This window comes from Asterias rubens, chromosome 9, assembly GCF_902459465.1.
Source record: "Asterias rubens chromosome 9, eAstRub1.3, whole genome shotgun sequence".
Lineage (NCBI taxonomy): Eukaryota > Metazoa > Echinodermata > Asteroidea > Forcipulatida > Asteriidae > Asterias > Asterias rubens.
The window spans coordinates 19,565,352-19,574,360 of NC_047070.1; the positions used below are offsets into that span (position 1 = coordinate 19,565,352).

At 38.0% G+C, this 9,009-nt stretch overlaps 1 long non-coding RNA gene across 1 annotated transcript; it reads left to right on the forward strand.

Annotated features, from left to right (window-relative positions):
• Positions 1 to 5,313: 5,313 nt before the first annotated feature.
• On the forward strand, positions 5,314 to 7,145 carry LOC117294382. Its single transcript, XR_004519523.1, has 3 exons — positions 5,314 to 5,374; positions 5,900 to 5,985; positions 6,883 to 7,145. It is a non-coding gene; the product is annotated as an uncharacterized LOC117294382 (long non-coding RNA).
• Positions 7,146 to 9,009: the final 1,864 nt, after the last annotated feature.

A 9,009-nucleotide genomic window follows, 5' to 3' on the forward strand; every position in this document is an offset into this window, starting at 1 on the left:
TTTGCAAGTTGTTCACTTGGTTATGAATATTAAGGTCTGAAGGCATTACTAACTCGATTTCCTTGATCGGTTTTTCAATAATTATTAAAATTTTGTGCAGGTACGCCCTACATCCGAAGTTTGTCATCACACGCTGGTCTCACAGGAATCGCGGAGCGCAATCTCTATTATGTGATTTAATGCACACGCACACCTTTGCGCAACAGTCAAATTGCACAAAAGTGATGGCGCCCTCTGTTGCCCAGTCATGTTAAGGAATGAGACAATCAACTCAATATTATGTTTACCTATGAGAAAATCAGTATTGGCAACATGTTGGCGTATTTGACAGACCCCTAAAAAAATTTTTTTAATAAAATCTAGACCCTATACAATACTTGTTTTTGTGTAATGGAGGTAATTTTATGCTACATGTAACATAAATTTGTTTTTTTAAATAGAAAATAACATATATTTGGTTTTTTTTAAATAGAAACTGATGGAACTGTTTTCCTTTTTTTTAATTAACAAAATTTGTTTTTTTTTTAAATAGAAACTGATGGCAGGAATTGTTTTCCTTTTTTTTTAATTAACAAAATTTGTTTGTTTAAATAGAAAATAACATAATTAATTTGGTTTTTTTTAAACAGAAACTGATGGAATTGTTTTACTTTTTTTTTAATTAACAAAATGATGGTGTATAAAATGGGTAGTTCTAGAGGCCTTAGAAAAGTTATTTCACACAAGGGTGCGTCTTTGAAAATTTTGTTTTCTAAAGCGCGTTCACATTTTTACTCTATAGGTCTACCTCAATTTAACCTATTCCATATTTACAAGAAGTGAAAAGTCTTTTAATTAGCTGTTCCGACCTACTGTCGGAACAGGTATTGTTTTCGTCGAGATTTTTATTATTTTTATTATTATTATTATTATTAGCTGTTCCGACCTACCGTTGAAACAGGTTTTGTTTTCGTCGAGATTTTTATTATTTTTATTATTATTATTCTTTGTTTCTCCCTAAATCCCCATTGCATTTGTACACTTTTTTGTTTAAATCTTAAAAATTAAATTAATGAAATGGAAGATTTAGTTTTTATACCAAATTGGAGCTAACATAAGCTTAATTATCAAATTTTTAATTAGTAAGCCTTAATTAAGCTTATGAATATTTAATTAGAAACCTAGTTAACACCATATCTCAAAAAGTGTACCGCCGATCCTGAATTTTTTTCAGCTATACACTAGTCGGGTCCTGCTCAGGTGATTTCCGGCATACAATTTCGGACGACGATTTCGGACGACAATTTCGGACAACTTTCGTCTGGCGGTTGGAACTGGTATTACGAATATTGTTATTGGTCATTTCAACTTGGTTTCAGGTGGTTCCTTTGATGTTTAACCCTGGGAGGGTAGGTGTCTGTCAGGCCGCGCCCAATGAAGCAAAACATTTTTTGTCTGGCGGCTGATATTGTCTTGTGTTAAGAATAGTGCATTAGGCCTATTGGTAATTCAACTTGGTTTTAGGTCGTTCCTCAGATGTTTAACCCCGGGGGTGGGGGTGTCTGGCAGGCCCAGTGCAGCCAAATTATGAATCAAGGGCCACATCTTAAATAGCATACACCTTTCAGCCAAACAGCTGGGGTCGTTATTAAATTACAGGCTCTTAAAGTTTGAAAGAATACCACCACGACGCGCGGTGTCAGCCGGGGGCGGAGCTCCAAAAGGGGGAGATTTTAGCATATTTTAAGAGGCTGTATCTCGGAAACAGTACGGAGTATGGATTTAATTTTTGGTTTGTGTTCATTTTAGCCATAGTGGAACAGTTAGACAAAGTTTCATGTAAATCTGAGCTAATTTGACAACTGGTTAATTTCAACCCATAGGTTTGTACACTAAATATTGGGGGAGGGGGTGTCTGGCAGGCCTAATGCAGCAGAAAATTTGTCTGGCGGTTGATATTTTTTACTTAGTATCATGGTAATGACCATTTCCACTTGGTTTCATGTGGTACCTAGAATGTTTGATCCAGCCCATATCTGACTATGTCAGGTTATCCACTAAATGTTCCTGTACTCAAATATTGGTACCTCGTTCCTTTAACCAAAGTGCTCTGGGCTGCCAGTCTAAAGCACGTTGAGTAAAAGTTCAATAAATATTCAAGTTTTTTTATATGAGGTATCAGTTGAACATCAGTGGATGGAAGTATAAAAACAACAATGAAGTCCTGGACACAAACATAGTCCTTAAAACAATGTTTTACTTGGTTTTACAATGATTAACTTGGTTCTAAAAATGATTGTGAGCCAATAGACCTAAGGCCCAACAATAGAGGCATTGACCACGTTTGCTGTTTTTTTTATCTTATAACTTAAGGCTGTTTATTTGTTTGCTTGGGTGGTTCGTTTTTGTTTTTGTTTTTTTTTGGTTTTTTTTTTGGGGGGGAGGGGGGGTTGTGTTTGGGTTGGGGGGAGAGGGGGGCGGTTGTTTATTGTTTTTTTCTTCTTTTTTTTTCAGTGCGGCAGTGCGTGGGCGCTGTTTGTTTACAATACAATGTGCCGCAATGCACCATAACACCCCTTTCACAGAATGGTTTAGTCTGACTCGGCCGCGGCTTGGCAGTTCGTCGATCCACATGTAGTAGGCTGGTGGTCGGGTGTACAGCGTCTAGTGACCAAATTATAAAGCGTTGAGCATTTTTTGACGATTTAAAAAAAAAAAAAAAAAAAAGGAAATGCAAGCATTATGAATGTATATTGAGTATGTGGGGAAAGTTTTGGTAGTGTAGTACAAAAAGAAACTTCAGTTAGTGCTGGTTAACGGTCGTAAAACTTTCACCTATCAATGCTGATTTAAAAAACGTATATAACATTAAGGAGGCCCAAAATATCAGACCCCTATAGTTTCTGGAAGTAGGCCAACATGGCAAAGGCAACAGCTCCATTGAAATACTTTAGCTTCTTCTGGGAATGTGTTTTAAAATATGTTTGTAAGAGCTAAATCGTCATGACAGTATACATGTCAAATTATTTTAACAATTTTCAGCACAATTTGTTTAAAATATTCAGTGACACCAGGCATGCCAGAGCTCAATTTCATAAAGCCTGTGGTAAGTACAAAATCTTGCTAAGGGGAACCAAGGTCAAAATTCCAGTTGAACCTAGTTAACTGGGGTCAACTGGTTCAACTGGATAGTGATCAAACTCGTCCATTTTCCATATTAACCAACTGGTTTGGACTAGGTTAACTGTGTTCAACTAGGTTGAAATTATAAACCAGTTGGTCTCTGTCCATTTTCCATATTAAACCAACTGGTTTTAACTGTGTTTAACTAGTTTATCAACTGGTTTCAACTAGTTCCAGTTAAACCCAGTTTAACTAGGTTCAACTGGAATTTCGACCTGGGAAAGCACAGACAAATCTTGCTTATAGCAGGAACAGGAATACCAGCCACTTGTCCATAAAGTGTATATTATTGTTGCGACTTGTGCTACACGCCTACACGACTCTTTATAAGAACAAACTCAGGCCCAGTTTCAGAACAAACTAACTTCACTTGGAAACGGGGTTGTGCAAAACTTTACAAAAACTCGGCCTCAAAAAATGTTTAAAAACAAGGTTTGTGCGGCAAACTCACACAAACGGAACACAGTACTTCTTTTCTGAGGGCCCGTAGCACTTGGGCATGCTTTTAAAAGAATTTTAGTTGTGCATATTAATACTTTTCAATTTGGAGAAGTTTCGGACAGCGTAGGCCAATTCGGTAATTCTAATCTGCAAATTTCAGAAATGTCGTCTGCGCACCGAATAATTGAGTCACTACATGTGCTTTTTTTTTTTTTTTTTCGGCCTACGGGTTGTGTTGTAAAATCAAACATTTCTTCAAATTCTGCGAATGAAAATTCTTTGCAACACTTTTATTCTCAACACAAAAAAAATGTCAACTCACCTTCGCTTATTTGTAGTAGTTTGAACTCGGAAATCCGGTGAAAAGCTGAATTTCTTGGAGATAAAAGACATAGAAACTTTTCAAAGTCGTCCATTTTTTCTTTGAAATGTGCAAATCATGCAGATTTTCAACTACGACCCCCTGCCGGCGTCCTCCTTCCAGCCCCCAGCCAATCAGCGACCAGCTTTTACATTTGCATAACAAAGCTGGACCTTCTAGAATTTTCTTGGCAAACTTTTGTGACCATATTTGGTACTAAATAGGCGGGGCTTGCAATGGATAAAACTATTTATTTAAAAGGGGTTGATCATTTAGGTTTTCTTGCATGGGGTAAACTCGTTTAATTATAAACCAGTGTTTACATGGTGAGACTATTATTGACTGATAATTAAGTGAACAATGACCCTTGGAGAAAATGGAAGAGACAAAATAATAGAGCTGAGATTTGTTGTCTGAAGGCCGGTACGTCACGATGCTAACTCAAAACGAGGCGATGGGCGCAGCCACTGCAAGTGATGGGGAACGTGCGCAACCATATTATTCATGTTACTACAAATGCCTTTTTAGCCCAAAGTGCCCAATTCAAAGGCAATGTGACGTTCAGCGGCATTCAACAAAGTTGTATTGTGATACTTTAAAACTCATTCTAAGTATAAAACAAAATGTTTAAATGATTTATTGGTTTCCCAACTTCAGAGGAAGAAGGAATTGCATGGCTTTCATCTTAGAAAGATGCTGCAGTAGAAGGCCAATGGAGGTCATCACCAAGGTTCAGAGGTCAGGATGGATGCCAGCCCTCTAGAGGCTGCTATTAGTTGTTTATACTGACTGGAGCAGACGATGCGCAGGATCTACTAAAGAAACCACAGCAGCATCAGAAGGTAAGGTATTTTTTAATTTTTTATTTTTTTAGTAGTCCATGGAAGTACATATTGTTGTTTCCATGAGGGTCCAATTTCTTAGAGCTGCTTATCCACCTGCTTATAAACCGTTAACTTCGTTCTTGCAGGGGCTCTGCAGTTTTCCTCTGGTGGGGGGGCCTATGATGAGGAAAATGTATATTTGTACCAAGGGCACCACAGCACGGGGCACCATGGCAGTTGGTGTGGGTGCCATGGGTTATCGAGATCTGCTACACTACAACATTTGTGGATCATTTCCGCTGAATTTTGGATTAATCTACAATGAAACATGTTCCCCCAAAAAGCACACTCGTGTGTGTATGTATTTCATTCAACTAATAATTAAATAGAGAACCAATTATGATTTATGTACCCTACTCTAAAATTATGGGTTTTCATTCCATAATTTTTTTTTTTTTAATTGAAAACTTTTGTAAAAGTAACATTATGATTTCCAATTGACTGTCCCATTATTTTGCTCGGTTTAGGTTGTGATTGAAGACAAGCTAGAGGCCCAGAATCTACAGTTGGATCTACCTCCACATAGGTATAACTATACTGAAAGATGCATAGACAATAGCTGTTTAAGCCACTAAGGGTCATAATTCACAGAAAGTAGTAGTTTTACTTACTTAAAATGTCATTGTCACATTTAAACCCTGACTTGCCAAAGGAAAGGCAACATAATTAGCACCAGAGTTTTTTCTTTGTGAGAAAACATGAGCATTCGTTCACTATGAACCAAAACAAAATTTGGTGTATTATATGCAAATCATTAAGAGTGGTGGCTCGGAAAAGAGCCAGCTTTTGCTTGTCATTTCAATGTGCTCTGGCCGACTCCTTAGAGCGCACTGATCAAAAAGTGAGCAGAAACCGGCAGATAAACCACTACATGTATACTCACAATAGAGAGTTTATAATGGTGTCACCACAAACCTTTTTATACTGAAGCCATCAAGTAAGTTTTACCTGCTTATATTTTGATCTTGAAAGTTAATTAGAGGTCCTTTCAATAAAAGCGTTAGCAAAGCAACCAGTACTGATGTGCTTATTTTGTTGGCTTATGTTTCAGCAGGGGAAATGATAACTTGGAGCACTTGAAGATTGAGCTCCAGCAAAGAGTCAAACAAATAGACGATGCCATCGCTAAACATGAAGGTGTGAATCTCATACTGTTGCATTTCAGCATTTTAATAACAATTTAAGGGCATATCAGTCACTCAGTGATGCTCCTAGCACTGTAACAAACAGTATTTTTGCAAGGTATGTGGGACTACGTTTGAATCATGAGACCTTATCCTTAGCACCATGTAATGGTTTACAAGGTGCTCTGGCGCAATTTGCTGCCAATCAAACCAGGAACACTGGGGCGAACCCCTTCTTTTACAACCCCTGGGACCAACGACTTAACGTCCCATCCGAAGGACAAAGCATCATGGTTAAGTGTCTTGCTTAAGGACACAAGTGTCAGGACTTTCGAACCCACACTCTGCTGATCAGAAACGTCAGAGTTTGAATCCAGTGCTCTAAACCGCTAGGCCATGACACGCCACAGATGTGTTTGAAAATTGAAGTTGGAGAAGTACATTCATTTTTGAATAAAAGAATGGCAAAAAAAGGTCACAACCCTGTAAGGGTTATAAATGGCCCTTCAAAGACCGAGTCACTTCTCTTTTATTCTCATTCATAAATGCCCTCTTCAAATTTTACATTTAATGAGAAATAAATAAAACTAAATTTACCATTTGGAGTTTATCGATCAGTGAACATTTTTTTCTTTTTTTAAAATCATTGTCATGCAAAATGAGTCATTGATTTTTCACTATTTTCTGGTGACCCAGATCGCCGATCGATCTCAAACTTTTACAGGTTTGTCAGTTTATGTATATATTGTGGATTATATGAGGTGCTCACACTGCCAGAAACTGCTTTGTTAGCAAAAACCAATTCTGTAATGTGCCTGTAAGTTTCTCAGCTGTGAGTAAGATGACTAGCCTCCCAAATTATTCTTATTAAATATTATTATATCTGACGAGTACGTTTTTATGATAGCAGCAATGGCCAATACAGATCAACTTCAAAGCCCTGGACCCTCCTTAGCTGATCTCATAACATCGAGTCCTGACAGCAAATCCTCCTCATCCTCTTGTGAAGACAGCCGACCCCCAAGCAGCTTCCAGTGTAACCGCTCCGTGGCCTACATGTCCCCCGGGGGCGCTCTTAGGGTTGGGATCCCTGCCAGGAGTGTGAATCTGCCAGGAGACTCAGGAGGGAGTCAGTGGAGAGGATGATGGACCTATCCAAGGAGAAGGAGCAAATGTCGGCACAGATGAAGGTAGGGAAGATCATTTATTTTATTTTTATTTTATATTTTGGGGGGTTAAAGGCACTTGACACGTTTGGTAATTGTCAAAGAGCAGTATTCTCACTTGGTATATCTCAACATTGCATAAAATAGTGAACCTGTGGAAATTTGGGCTCAATTGGTCATCAAATTTGCAAGAGAATAATGAAAGAAAAAACACCCTTGTTACAATTACTTTGTGTGCTTTCGGATGCTCAGTCAAAGGCGTCAGATGAAGTATTCTACTATTTGAGTGAGAAGTTACCTCTTTCTCATATTATTTTATACTATCAACAGCGATCCATTGCATGTACCAAGTAAGTTCTCGTGCTAACAATTGTGACCCACTCTGTGAAAATGAGTCAGATGCTGACATTTTAAAGAATTGAGTTATATGATGGACAGTTCAACGTGGAAAATATCTTCCTTTTTTTAATTTTATTTTTAAAGATTTATATTTGCATGGTTAACTTTCAGAACACTTATTTTTAGGCAATAAAGCTAAGAATACAACAATTTTGTGATCATTCTTTAGTCTAATTTGTATCCTTTTGCATGAAATCGTAGTTTAAAACATCACTTTACTTGTAATTGGTTTAAAAAAAAAAATGATATATTGGCTAATTTCACACGGGAGTAACTCAGCAACACGATACACCCCAAAGCTTGGACATATTATACCAAGTAACTGCTGCTGGTGTGTTCTTTCCAGCCATGCATATAACTCAATTCCTTAAATTGTCAACATCTGACTCATTTTCACAGAGAGGGTCACAATAATTTTGAAAAAAAAAACCATTTATTTACAGACACTTTTTATTCCTGATGTATTTTGTATTGACTTTGCAGGAGCAACGTCTTGCTGTTGTTCAGCTAGAAGCGCATCTTCTGTCTCAACTGACCACCCTCACCAAGGAGTATCAAGGTCTTATGACCCACGATCAAGAACAGCAAAAGGTTGTTAGGGAGTACAAACAAAAGCTGGACAAGAAGCAAAAAGGTTTGTACAATGAGTTGAAGATGCATTCAGCGAATAAACTGTGCAAGTCTTGCATGTATGCAAACATGGCGACATGCATAAAGCGCACAACTTTGTTTCCTTCAAGTTTTAAAGCAATGGCATGGGGTCTGGTAAACAAAATCTACACAGAGCCATGGTAGTACAGGGGTTTTAGAAAGAATGTGGACAAGGTGTCTTAATAATTTATTTAAAGCAGTGCCAGGCTTGGCATTGCTCCCTTGACTACTCAATATGTTGACATTGTGCCATCTTTGTGCTTCAAGCTTGGCTTTTTGTCATTGTGCTCTCATCATGCCATATTTTAGCCATGTATGTGCCATGACATACATGTAGGCCTAGTCATATCGTGACATCTTTGTGCTATAAGTTTTTGCTGTCATTGTATTATCATCTTGCAATCTTTGTGCTGTCACCTTACAATCATCGTGCCTTGTATGTGCCGTCATTGTACGATCATTGTGCCTTCTTTGTTTCATAATCGTATGATCATCCACTATCTTTGTGTTGTCATTGTGTCCTCTTCGTGCCGTCATCGTAGGATCTTCTTGCCAACTTTGTGCCGTCATTGTATGATCATCTGGTAATCTTTGTGCCATCACTGTATGATCATCGTACCATCTTTGTGCTATCATCGTATGGTTTTCTCGCCATTTTTGTGCTGTCATTGCAGGATCACTTGTCAATATTTGTACTGTCATCGTTTGAATCGTGCCATGTTTGTGCCGTCATCATGCCTTCTTTGTGCCGTCATCGTTCGATCATCATGCCCTCTTTGTGCCATCATTGGATGATCCTCATTCCATCTTTATGCTGTCAT